This window comes from Cervus elaphus, chromosome 19 (genome assembly GCF_910594005.1).
Source record: "Cervus elaphus chromosome 19, mCerEla1.1, whole genome shotgun sequence".
In the NCBI taxonomy this organism is placed as follows: Eukaryota; Metazoa; Chordata; class Mammalia; order Artiodactyla; family Cervidae; genus Cervus; species Cervus elaphus.
The window spans coordinates 105,005,112-105,018,975 of NC_057833.1; positions in this window are offsets into that span (position 1 = coordinate 105,005,112).

Genomic DNA, 13,864 nt, shown 5'->3' on the forward strand with positions numbered 1-13,864 from the left:
AACTCGAGAATATACCCCAGGTTCCCGCCGCAACTCGAGAAAAACCATGAGACTTCCCCCTCGATGCGAGATGAGGCCCGATTCCCCTGTACTGCGTGCAGAGCAATTCCGTCTTGCACATCACACATGAAAGGAGCCTTGATTTCCTTGATGGCACTCCAGAGAAACCCCAAGAACACTGTTTCAAGGATAAAGGGATCCTGAGGTCACTGTAGCAACACGAAAGAACTCTGTGGACCAAAAATCAACTCAAAAAGAGAGGTTAGTCCCTGGATTCGTCTCCAGAGGAATACCACCTTACCACAAGCACCTCAAGAGGAGGCTTCTCTCAGCTCTAGGCCTGTGAGAGGGACCCTGAGTTTGCGGTCTCAAGTGGAATGGACACCGCGATGCCCTGACTCGAAATAAGGCCGGATATCCCTGCAGTGACTTGAATGCAGGCTCGTCTTGCATCTCCCAGGACGAAAGGATGTCTGAATCCCCTGTGGAAAGCACAGAGAAAGACTTAGTTCCCCACCTCATCGCGACCGATAGCCTCACATCCTTTGAAATCCCCAGAGGTACGCGGAGATCAGTGCCTCCAAAGGAGACGATGCCTGACTCCTCGTGAAACTTGATAGGAGTCCCAGGATTCCTGTGGCACTTGGAAAGGGACACTTGGTCTCCCGCCTCAGCTGGAGAGGTGTCCCAATTGCCCTGCCAAGACTCGAGGAGAATCCAGAGTTGTCCCTCGCAACTTGGCAGGAGTCCTGACGTCACTGAAGAAACACGAGGGTGGAAGGGCCATCCCCGTCGTAACTCGAGAATATACCCCAGGTTCCCGCCGCAACTCGAGAAAAACCATGAGACTTCCCCCTCGCCGCGAGATGAGGCCCGATTCCCCTGCACTGCCTGCAGAGTAATTCTGTGTTGCACATCACACATGAAAGGAGCCTTGATTTCCTTGATGGCACTCCAGAGAAACCCCAAGAACACTGTTTCAAGGCTAGAGGGATCCTGAGGTCACTGTAGCAACACGAAAGAGCTCCGTGGACCAAAAATCAACTCGAGATGAGAGGTTACTCCCTGGCTTCGACTCCAGAGGAATACCACCTTACCACAAGCACCTCAAGAGAAGGATTCTCTCAGCTCTAGGTATGTGAGAGGGACCCTGAGTTTGCGGACTCAGGTGGAATGGACACCGCGATGCCCTGACTCGAAATAAGGCCGGATATCCCTGCAGTGACTGGAATGCAGGCTCGTCTTGCATCTCCCAAGACGAAAGGGTGTCTGAATCCCCTGTGGAGACCACAGAGAAACACCTAGTTCCCCACCTCATCGCGACCGGAGGCCTCACATCCTTTGAAAACTCCAGAGGTACGCGGAGATCAGTGCCTCCAAAGGAGACGATGCCTGACCCCTCGTGAAACTTGATAGGAGACCCAGGATTCCTGTGGCACTTGGAAAGGGACCCTTGGTCTCCCGTCTCAGCTGGAGAGGCGTCCCAATTGCCCTGCCAAGCCTCGAGGAGAATCGAGAGTTGTCCCTCGCAACTAGGCAGGAGTCCTGACGTCGCTGAAGAAACACGTGGGTGGAAGGGCCATCCCCGTCGTAACTCGAGAATATACCCCAGGTTCCCGCCGCAACTCGAGAAAAATCATGAGACTACCCCCTCGCTGCGAGATGAGGCCCGATTCCCCTGCACTGCGTGCAGAGCAATTCCGTGTTGCACATCACACATGAAAGGAGCCTTGATTTCCTTGATGGCACTCCAGAGAAACCCAAGAACACTGTTTCAAGGCTAGAGGGATCCTGAGGTCACTGTAGCAACACGAAAGAGCTCCGTCGCGCCAAAAATCAACTCGAGATGAGAGGTTAGTCCCTGGCTTCGACTCCGAGGAATACCACCTTACCACAAGGCACCTCAAGAGGAGGCTTCTCTCAGCTCTAGGTATGTGAGAGGGACCCTGAGTTTGCGGCCTCAAGTGGAATGGACACCGCGATGCCCTGACTCGAAATAAGGCCGGATATCCCTGCAGTGACTTCAGTGCAGGCTCGTCTTGCATCTCCCATGACGAAAGGATGTCTGAATCCCCTGTGGAAAGCACAGAGAAAGACTAGTTCCCCACCTCATCGCGACCGATAGCCTCACATCCTTTGAAAACTCCAGAGGTACGCGAGATCAGTGCCTCCAAAGGAGACGATGCCTGACTCCTCGTGAAAACTTGATAGGAGTCCCAGGATTCCTGTGGCATTTGGAAAGGGACACTTGGTCTCCCGCCTCAGCTGGAGAGGCGTCCCAATTGCCCTGCAAGCCTCGAGGAGAATCCAGAGTTGTCCCCTCGCAACTAGGCAGGAGTCCTGACGTCGCTGAAGAAACACGTGGGTGGAAGGGCCATCCCCGTCGTAACTCGAGAATATACCCCAGGTTCCCGCCGCAACTCGAGAAAAACCATGAGACTTCCCCCTCGATGCGAGATGAGGCCCGATTCCCATGCACTGCGTGCAGAGCAATTCCGTGTTGCACATCACACATGAAAGGAGCCTTGATTTCCTTGATGGCACTCCAGAGAAACCCCAAGAACACTGTTTCAAGGCTAGAGGGATCCTGAGGTCACTGTAGCAACACTAAAGAGCTCCGTGGGCCAAAAATCAACTCGAGATGAGAGGTTAGTCCCTGGCTTCGACTCCAGAGGAATACCACCTTACCACAAGCACCTCAAGAGGAGGCTTCTCTCAGCTCTAGGTATGTGAGAGGGACCCTGAGTTTGCGGCCTCAAGTGGAATGGACACCGCGATGCCCTGACGCGAAATAAGGCTGGATATCCCTGCAGTGACTTGAATGCAGGCTCGTCTTGCATCTCCCAAGATGAAAGGATGTCTGAATCCCCTGTGGAGACCACAGAGAAAGACCTAGTTCCCCACCTCATCGCGACCGGAGGCCTCACATCCTTTGAAAACTCCAGAGGTATGCGGAGATCAGTGCCTCCAAAGGAGACGATGCCTGACTCCTCGTGAAACTTGATAGGAGTCCCAGGATTCCTGTGGCACGTGGAAAGGGTCCCTTGGTCTCCCGCCTCACTGGAGAGGCGTCCCAATTGCCTTGCCAAGCCTCGAGGAGAATCCCGAGTTGTGTCTCGCAACTAGGCAAGAGTCCTGACGTGGCTGAACAAACACGTGGGTGGAAGGGCCATCCCCGTCGTAACTCGAGAATATACCCCAGGTTCCCGCCGCAACTCGAGAAAAACCATGAGACTTCCCCCTCGCCGCGAGATGAGGCCCGATTCCCCTGCACTGCGTGCAGAGCGATTCTGTGTTGCACATCACACATGAAAGGAGCCTTGATTTCCTTCATGGCACTCCAGAGAAACCCCAAGAACACTGTTTCAAGGCTAGAGGGATCCTGAGGTCACTGTAGCAACACGAAAGAGCTCCGTGGACCAAAAATCAACTCGAGATGAGAGGTTAGTCCCTGGCTTTGACTCCAGAGGAATACCACCTTACCACAAGCACCTCAAAAGCAGGCTTCTCTCAGCTCTAGGTATGTGAGAGGGACCCTGAGTTTGCGGCCTCAAGTGGAATGGACACCGCGATGCCCTGACTCGAAATAAGCCCGGATATCCCTGCAGTGACTTGAATGCAGGCTCGTCTTGCATCTCCCAGGACGAAAGGATGTCTGATTCCCCTGTGGAAAGCACAGAGAAAGACTTAGTTCCCCACCTCATCGTGACCGATAGCCTCACATCCTTTCAAAACCCCAGAGGTACGCGGAGATCAGTGCCTCCAAAGGAGACGATGCCTGACTCCTCGTGAAACTTGATAGGAGTCCCAGGATTCCTGTGGCACTTGGAAAGGGACACTTGGTCTCCCGCCTCAGCTGGAGAGGCGTCCCAATTGCCCTGCCAAGCCTCGAGGAGAATCCAGAGTTGTACATCGCAACTAGGCAGGAGTCCTGACGTCGCTGAAGAAACACGTGGGTGGAAGGGCCATCCCCGTCGTAACTCGAGAATATACCCCAGGTTCCCGCTGCAACTCGAGAATAACCATGAGACTTCCCCCTCGCCGCGAGATGAGGCCCGATTCCCCTGCACTGCGTGCAGAGCGATTCTGTGTTGCACATCACACATGAAAGGAGCCTTGATTTCCTTCATGGCACTCCAGAGAAACCCCAAGAACACTGTTTCAAGGCTAGAGGGATCCTGAGGTCACTGTAGCAACACGAAAGAGCTCCGGGGACCAAAAATCAACTCGAGATGAGAGGTTAGTCCCTGGCTTCGACTCCAGAGGAATACCACCTTACCACAAGCACCTCAAGAGAAGGCTTCTCTCAGCTCTAGGTATGTGAGAGGGACCCTGAGTTTGCGGCCTCAAGTGGAATGGACACCGCGATGCCCTGACTCGAAATAAGGCCAGATATCCCTGCAGTGACTTGAATGCAGGCTCGTTTTGCAGCTCCCAAGACGAAAGGATGTCTGAATCCCCTGTGGAGACCACAGAGAAACACCTAGTTCCCCACCTCATCGCGACCGGAGGCCTCACATCCTTTGAAAACTCCAGAGGTACGCGGAGATCAGTGCCTCCAAAGGAGACGATGCCTGACTCCTCGTGAAACTTGATAGGAGACCCAGGATTCCTGTGGCACGTGGAAAGGGACCCTTGGTCTCCCGTCTCAGCTGGAGAGGCGTCCCAATTGCCCTGCAAAGTCTCGAGGAGAATCTCGAGTTGTCCCTCGCAACTAGGCAGGAGTCCTGACGTCGCTGAAGAAACACGTGTGTGGAAGGGCCATCCCCGTCGTAACTCGAGAATATACCCCAGGTTCCCGCCGCAACTCGAGAAAAACCATGAGACTTCCCCCTCGCCGCGAGATGAGGCCCGATTCCCCTGCACTGCGTGCAGAGCAATTCCGTGTTGCACATCACACATGAAAGGAGCCTTGATTTCCTTCATGGCACTCCAGAGAAACCCCAAGAACACTGTTTCAAGGCTAGAGGGATCCTGAGGTCACTGTAGCAACACGAAAGAACTCTGTGGACCACAAATCAACTCGAAAAGAGAGGTTAGTCCCTGGATTCGTCTCCAGAGGAATACAACCTTACCACAAGCACCTCAAGAGGAGGCTTCTCTCAGCTCTAGGTATGTGAGAGGGACCCTGAGTTTGCGGCCTCAAGTGGAATGGACACCGCGATGCCCTGACTCGAAATAAGGCCGGATATCCCTGCAGTGACTTCAGTGCAGGCTCGTCTTGCATCTCCCAGGACGAAAGGATGTCTGAATCCCCTGTGTAAAGCACAGAGAAAGACTTAGTTCCCCACCTCATCGCGACCGATAGCCTCACATCCTTTGAAAACTCCAGAGGTACGCGGAGATCAGTGCCTCCAAAGGAGACGATGCCTGACTCCTCGTGAAACTTGATAGGAGTCCCAGGATTCCTGTGGCATTTGGAAAGGGACACTTGGTCTCCCGCCTCAGCTGGAGAGGCGTCCCAATTGCCCTGTCAAGCCTCGAGGAGAATCCAGAGTTGTCCCTCGCAACTAGGCAGGAGTCCTGACTTCGCTGAAGAAACACGTGGGTGGAAGGGCCATCCCCGTCGTAACTCGAGAATATACCCCAGGTTCCCGCCGCAACTCGAGAAAAACCATGAGACTTCCCCCTCGATGCGAGATGAGGCCCGATTCCCCTGCACTGCGTGCAGAGCAATTCCGTCTTGCACATCACACATGAAAGGAGCCTTGATTTCCTTGATGGCACTCCAGAGAAACCCCAAGAACACTGTTTCAAGGCTAGAGGGATCCTGAGGTCACTGTAGCAACACTAAAGAGCTCCGTGGGCCAAAAATCAACTCGAGATGAGAGGTTAGTCCCTGGCTTCGACTCCAGAGGAATACCACCTTACCACAAGCACCTCAAGAGGAGGCTTCTCTCAGCTCTAGGTATGTGAGAGGGACCCTGAGTTTGCGGCCTCAAGTGGAATGGACACCGCGATGCCCTGACGCGAAATAAGGCTGGATATCCCTGCAGTGACTTGAATGCAGGCTCGTCTTGCATCTCCCAAGATGAAAGGATGTCTGAATCCCCTGTGGAGACCACAGAGAAAGACCTAGTTCCCCACCTCATCGCGACCGGAGGCCTCACATCCTTTGAAAACTCCAGAGGTATGCGGAGATCAGTGCCTCCAAAGGAGACGATGCCTGACTCCTCGTGAAACTTGATAGGAGTCCCAGGATTCCTGTGGCACGTGGAAAGGGACCCTTGGTCTCCCGCCTCAGCTGGAGAGGCGTCCCAATTGCCTTGCCAAGCCTCGAGGAGAATCCCGAGTTGTGTCTCGCAACTAGGCAAGAGTCCTGACGTGGCTGAACAAACACGTGGGTGGAAGGGCCATCCCCGTCGTAACTCAAGAATATACCCCAGGTTCCCGCCGCAACTCGAGAAAAACCATGAGACTTCCCCCTCGCCGCGAGATGAGGCCCGATTCCCCTGCACTGCGTGCAGAGCGATTCTGTGTTGCACATCACACATGAAAGGAGCCTTGATTTCCTTCATGGCACTCCAGAGAAACCCCAAGAACACTGTTTCAAGGCTAGAGGGATCCTGAGGTCACTGTAGCAACACGAAAGAGCTCCGTGGACCAAAAATCAACTCGAGATGACAGGTTAGTCCCTGGCTTTGTCTCCACAGGAATACCACCTTACCACAAGCACCTCAAAAGCAGGCTTCTCTCAGCTCTAGGTATGTGAGAGGGACCCTGAGTTTGCGGCCTCAAGTGGAATGGACACCGCGATGCCCTGACTCGAAATAAGGCCGGATATCCCTGCAGTGACTTCAATGCAGGCTCGTCTTGCATCTCCCAGGAAGAAAGGATGTCTGAATCCCCTGTGGAAAGCACAGAGAAAGACTTAGTTCCCCACCTCATCGTGACCGATAGCCTCACATCCTTTGAAAACCCCAGAGGTACGCGGAGATCAGTGCCTCCAAAGGAGACGATGCCTGACTCCTCGTGAAACTTGATAGGAGTCCCAGGATTCCTGTGGCACTTGGAAAGGGACACTTGGTCTCCCGCCTCAGCTGGAGAGGCGTCCCAATTGCCCTGCCAAGCCTCGAGGAGAATCCAGAGTTGTCCATCGCAACTAGGCAGGAGTCCTGACGTCGCTGAAGAAACACGTGGGTGGAAGGGCCATCCCCGTCGTAACTCGAGAATATACCCCAGGTTCCCGCCGCAACTCGAGAATAACCATGAGACTTCCCCCTCGCCGCGAGATGAGGCCCGATTCCCCTGCACTGCGTGCAGAGCGATTCTGTGTTGCACATCACACATGAAAGGAGCCTTGATTTCCTTCATGGCACTCCAGAGAAACCCCAAGAACACTGTTTCAAGGCTAGAGGGATCCTGAGGTCACTGTAGCAACACGAAAGAGCTCCGTGGACCAAAAATCAACTCGAGATGAGAGGTTAGTCCCTGGCTTTGACTCCAGAGGAATACCACCTTACCACAAGCACCTCAAAAGCAGGCTTCTCTCAGCTCTAGGTATGTGAGAGGGACCCTGAGTTTGCGGCCTCAAGTGGAATGGACACCGCGATGCCCTGACTCGAAATAAGGCCGGATATCCCTGCAGTGACTTGAATGCAGGCTCGTCTTGCATCTCCCAGGACGAAAGGATGTCTGAATCCCCTGTGGAAAGCACAGAGAAAGACTTAGTTCCCCACCTCATCGTGACCGATAGCCTCACATCCTTTCAAAACCCCAGAGGTACGCGGAGATCAGTGCCTCCAAAGGAGACGATGCCTGACTCCTCGTGAAACTTGATAGGAGACCCAGGATTCCTGTGGCACGTGGAAAGGGACCCTTGGTCTCCCGCCTCAGCTGGAGAGGCGTCCCAATTGCCCTGCAAAGTCTCGAGGAGAATCTCGAGTTGTCCCTCGCAACTAGGCAGGAGTCCTGACGTCGCTGAAGAAACACGTGTGTGGAAGGGCCATCCCCGTCGTAACTCGAGAATATACCCCAGGTTCCCGCCGCAACTCGAGAAAAACCATGAGACTTCCCCCTCGCCGCGAGATGAGGCCTGATTCCCCTGCACTGCGTGCAGAGCAATTCCGTGTTGCACATCACACATGAAAGGAGCCTTGATTTCCTTCATGGCACTCCAGAGAAACCCCAAGAACACTGTTTCAAGGCTAGAGGGATCCTGAGGTCACTGTAGCAACACGAAAGAACTCTGTGGACCACAAATCAACTCGAAAAGAGAGGTTAGTCCCTGGATTCGTCTCCAGAGGAATACCACCTTACCACAAGCACCTCAAGAGGAGGCTTCTCTCAGCTCTAGGTATGTGAGAGGGACCCTGAGTTTGCGGCCTCAAGTGGAATGGACACCGCGATGCCCTGACTCGAAATAAGGCCGGATATCCCTGCAGTGACTTCAGTGCAGGCTCGTCTTGCATCTCCCAGGACGAAAGGATGTCTGAATCCCCTGTGGAAAGCACAGAGAAAGACTTAGTTCCCCACCTCATCGCGACCGATAGCCTCACATCCTTTGAAAACTCCAGAGGTACGCGGAGATCAGTGCCTCCAAAGGAGACGATGCCTGACTCCTCGTGAAACTTGATAGGAGTCCCAGGATTCCTGTGGCATTTGGAAAGGGACACTTGGTCTCCCGCCTCAGCTGGAGAGGCGTCCCAATTGCCCTGTCAAGCCTCGAGGAGAATCCAGAGTTGTCCCTCGCAACTAGGCAGGCGTCCTGACGTCGCTGAAGAAACACGTGGGTGGAAGGGCCATCCCCGTCGTAACTCGAGAATATACCCCAGGTTCCCGCCGCAACTCGAGAAAAACCATGAGACTTCCCCCTCGATGCGAGATGAGGCCCGATTCCCCTGCACTGCGTGCAGAGCAATTCCGTGTTGCACATCACACATGAAAGGAGCCTTGATTTCCTTGATGGCACTCCAGAGAAACCCCAAGAACACTGTTTCAAGGCTAGAGGGATCCTGAGGTCACTGTAGCAACACTAAAGAGCTCCGTGGGCCAAAAATCAACTCGAGATGAGAGGTTAGTCCCTGGCTTCGACTCCAGAGGAATACCACCTTACCACAAGCACCTCAAGAGGAGGCTTCTCTCAGCTCTAGGTATGTGAGAGGGACCCTGAGTTTGCGGCCTCAAGTGGAATGGACACCGCGATGCCCTGACTCGAAATAAGGCTGGATATCCCTGCAGTGACTTGAATGCAGGCTCGTCTTGCATCTCCCAAGATGAAAGGATGTCTGAATCCCCTGTGGAGACCACAGAGAAAGACCTAGTTCCCCACCTCATCGCGACCGGAGGCCTCACATCCTTTGAAAACTCCAGAGGTATGCGGAGATCAGTGCCTCCAAAGGAGACGATGCCTGACTCCTCGTGAAACTTGATAGGAGTCCCAGGATTCCTGTGGCACGTGGAAAGGGACCCTTGGTCTCCCGCCTCAGCTGGAGAGGCGTCCCAATTGCCTTGCCAAGCCTCGAGGAGAATCCCGAGTTGTGTCTCGCAACTAGGCAAGAGTCCTGACGTGGCTGAACAAACACGTGGGTGGAAGGGCCATCCCCGTCGTAACTCGAGAATATACCCCAGGTTCCCGCCGCAACTCGAGAAAAACCATGAGACTTCCCCCTCGCCGCGAGATGAGGCCCGATTCCCCTGCACTGCGTGCAGAGCGATTCTGTGTTGCACATCACACATGAAAGGAGCCTTGATTTCCTTCATGGCACTCCAGAGAAACCCCAAGAACACTGTTTCAAGGCTAGAGGGATCCTGAGGTCACTGTAGCAACACGAAAGAGCTCCGTGGACCAAAAATCAACTCGAGATGAGAGGTTAGTCCCTGGCTTTGACTCCAGAGGAATACCACCTTACCACAAGCACCTCAAAAGCAGGCTTCTCTCAGCTCTAGGTATGTGAGAGGGACCCTGAGTTTGCGGCCTCAAGTGGAATGGACACCGCGATGCCCTGACTCGAAATAAGGCCGGATATCCCTGCAGTGACTTGAATGCAGGCTCGTCTTGCATCTCCCAGGACGAAAGGATGTCTGAATCCCCTGTGGAAAGCACAGAGAAAGACTTAGTTCCCCACCTCATCGTGACCGATAGCCTCACATCCTTTCAAAACCCCAGAGGTACGCGGAGATCAGTGCCTCCAAAGGAGACGATGCCTGACTCCTCGTGAAACTTGATAGGAGACCCAGGATTCCTGTGGCACGTGGAAAGGGACCCTTGGTCTCCCGTCTCAGCTGGAGAGGCGTCCCAATTGCCCTGCAAAGTCTCGAGGAGAATCTCGAGTTGTCCCTCGCAACTAGGCAGGAGTCCTGACGTCGCTGAAGAAACACGTGTGTGGAAGGGCCATCCCCGTCGTAACTCGAGAATATACCCCAGGTTCCCGCCGCAACTCGAGAATAACCATGAGACTTCCCCCTCGCCGCGAGATGAGGCCCGATTCCCCTGCACTGCGTGCAGAGCAATTCCGTGTTGCACATCACACATGAAAGGAGCCTTGATTTCCTTCATGGCACTCCAGAGAAACCCCAAGAACACTGTTTCAAGGCTAGAGGGATCCTGAGGTCACTGTAGCAACACGAAAGAACTCTGTGGACCACAAATCAACTCGAAAAGAGAGGTTAGTCCCTGGATTCGTCTCCAGAGGAATACCACCTTACCACAAGCACCTCAAGAGGAGGCTTCTCTCAGCTCTAGGTATGTGAGAGGGACCCTGAGTTTGCGGCCTCAAGTGGAATGGACACCGCGATGCCCTGACTCGAAATAAGGCCGGATATCCCTGCAGTGACTTCAGTGCAGGCTCGTCTTGCATCTCCCAGGACGAAAGGATGTCTGAATCCCCTGTGGAAAGCACAGAGAAAGACTTAGTTCCCCACCTCATCGCGACCGATAGCCTCACATCCTTTGAAAACTCCAGAGGTACGCGGAGATCAGTGCCTCCAAAGGAGACGATGCCTGACTCCTCGTGAAACTTGATAGGAGACCCAGGATTCCTGTGGCATTTGGAAAGGGACACTTGGTCTCCCGCCTCAGCTGGAGAGGCGTCCCAATTGCCCTGTCAAGCCTCGAGGAGAATCCAGAGTTGTCCCTCGCAACTAGGCAGGCGTCCTGACGTCGCTGAAGAAACACGTGGGTGGAAGGGCCATCCCCGTCGTAACTCGAGAATATACCCCAGGTTCCCGCCGCAACTCGAGAAAAACCATGAGACTTCCCCCTCGATGCGAGATGAGGCCCGATTCCCCTGCACTGCGTGCAGAGCAATTCCGTGTTGCACATCACACATGAAAGGAGCCTTGATTTCCTTGATGGCACTCCAGAGAAACCCCAAGAACACTGTTTCAAGGCTAGAGGGATCCTGAGGTCACTGTAGCAACACTAAAGAGCTCCGTGGGCCAAAAATCAACTCGAGATGAGAGGTTAGTCCCTGGCTTCGACTCCAGAGGAATACCACCTTACCACAAGCACCTCAAGAGGAGGCTTCTCTCAGCTCTAGGTATGTGAGAGGGACCCTGAGTTTGCGGCCTCAAGTGGAATGGACACCGCGATGCCCTGACTCGAAATAAGGCTGGATATCCCTGCAGTGACTTGAATGCAGGCTCGTCTTGCATCTCCCAAGATGAAAGGATGTCTGAATCCCCTGTGGAGACCACAGAGAAAGACCTAGTTCCCCACCTCATCGCGACCGGAGGCCTCACATCCTTTGAAAACTCCAGAGGTATGCGGAGATCAGTGCCTCCAAAGGAGACGATGCCTGACTCCTCGTGAAACTTGATAGGAGTCCCAGGATTCCTGTGGCACGTGGAAAGGGACCCTTGGTCTCCCGCCTCAGCTGGAGAGGCGTCCCAATTGCCTTGCCAAGCCTCTAGGAGAATCCCGAGTTGTGTCTCGCAACTAGGCAAGAGTCCTGACGTGGCTGAACAAACACGTGGGTGGAAGGGCCATCCCCGTCGTAACTCGAGAATATACCCCAGGTTCCCGCCGCAACTCGAGAAAAACCATGAGACTTCCCCCTCGCCGCGAGATGAGGCCCGATTCCCCTGCACTGCGTGCAGAGCGATTCTGTGTTGCACATCACACATGAAAGGAGCCTTGATTTCCTTCATGGCACTCCAGAGAAACCCCAAGAACACTGTTTCAAGGCTAGAGGGATCCTGAGGTCACTGTAGCAACACGAAAGAGCTCCGTGGACCAAAAATCAACTCGAGATGACAGGTTAGTCCCTGGCTTTGTCTCCAGAGGAATACCACCTTACCACAAGCACCTCAAAAGCAGGCTTCTCTCAGCTCTAGGTATGTGAGAGGGACCCTGAGTTTGCGGCCTCAAGTGGAATGGACACCGCGATGCCCTGACTCGAAATAAGGCCGGATATCCCTGCAGTGACTTCAATGCAGGCTCGTCTTGCATCTCCCAGGACGAAAGGATGTCTGAATCCCCTGTGGAAAGCACAGAGAAAGACTTAGTTCCCCACCTCATCGTGACCGATAGCCTCACATCCTTTGAAAACCCCAGAGGTACGCGGAGATCAGTGCCTCCAGAGGAGACGATGCCTGACTCCTCGTGAAACTTGATAGGAGTCCCAGGATTCCTGTGGCACTTGGAAAGGGACACTTGGTCTCCCGCCTCAGCTGGAGAGGCGTCCCAATTGCCCTGCCAAGCCTCGAGGAGAATCCAGAGTTGTCCATCGCAACTAGGCAGGAGTCCTGACGTCGCTGAAGAAACACGTTGGTGGAAGGGCCATCCCCGTCGTAACTCGAGAATATACCCCAGGTTCCCGCCGCAACTCGAGAATAACCATGAGACTTCCCCCTCGCCGCGAGATGAGGCCCGATTCCCCTGCACTGCGTGCAGAGCGATTCTGTGTTGCACATCACACATGAAAGGAGCCTTGATTTCCTTCATGGCACTCCAGAGAAACCCCAAGAACACTGTTTCAAGGCTAGAGGGATCCTGAGGTCACTGTAGCAACACGAAAGAGCTCCGTGGACCAAAAATCAACTCGAGATGAGAGGTTAGTCCCTGGCTTTGACTCCAGAGGAATACCACCTTACCACAAGCACCTCAAAAGCAGGCTTCTCTCAGCTCTAGGTATGTGAGAGGGACCCTGAGTTTGCGGCCTCAAGTGGAATGGACACCGCGATGCCCTGACTCGAAATAAGGCCGGATATCCCTGCAGTGACTTGAATGCAGGCTCGTCTTGCATCTCCCAGGACGAAAGGATGTCTGAATCCCCTGTGGAAAGCACAGAGAAAGACTTAGTTCCCCACCTCATCGTGACCGATAGCCTCACATCCTTTCAAAACCCCAGAGGTACGCGGAGATCAGTGCCTCCAAAGGAGACGATGCCTGACTCCTCGTGAAACTTGATAGGAGACCCAGGATTCCTGTGGCACGTGGAAAGGGACCCTTGGTCTCCCGTCTCAGCTGGAGAGGCGTCCCAATTGCCCTGCAAAGTCTCGAGGAGAATCTCGAGTTGTCCCTCGCAACTAGGCAGGAGTCCTGACGTCGCTGAAGAAACACGTGTGTGGAAGGGCCATCCCCGTCGTAACTCGAGAATATACCCCAGGTTCCCGCCGCAACTCGAGAAAAACCATGAGACTTCCCCCTCGCCGCGAGATGAGGCCCGATTCCCCTGCACTGCGTGCAGAGCAATTCCGTGTTGCACATCACACATGAAAGGAGCCTTGATTTCCTTCATGGCACTCCAGAGAAACCCCAAGAACACTGTTTCAAGGCTAGAGGGATCCTGAGGTCACTGTAGCAACACGAAAGAACTCTGTGGACCACAAATCAACTCGAAAAGAGAGGTTAGTCCCTGGATTCGTCTCCAGAGGAATACCACCTTACCACAAGCACCTCAAGAGGAGGCTTCTCTCAGCT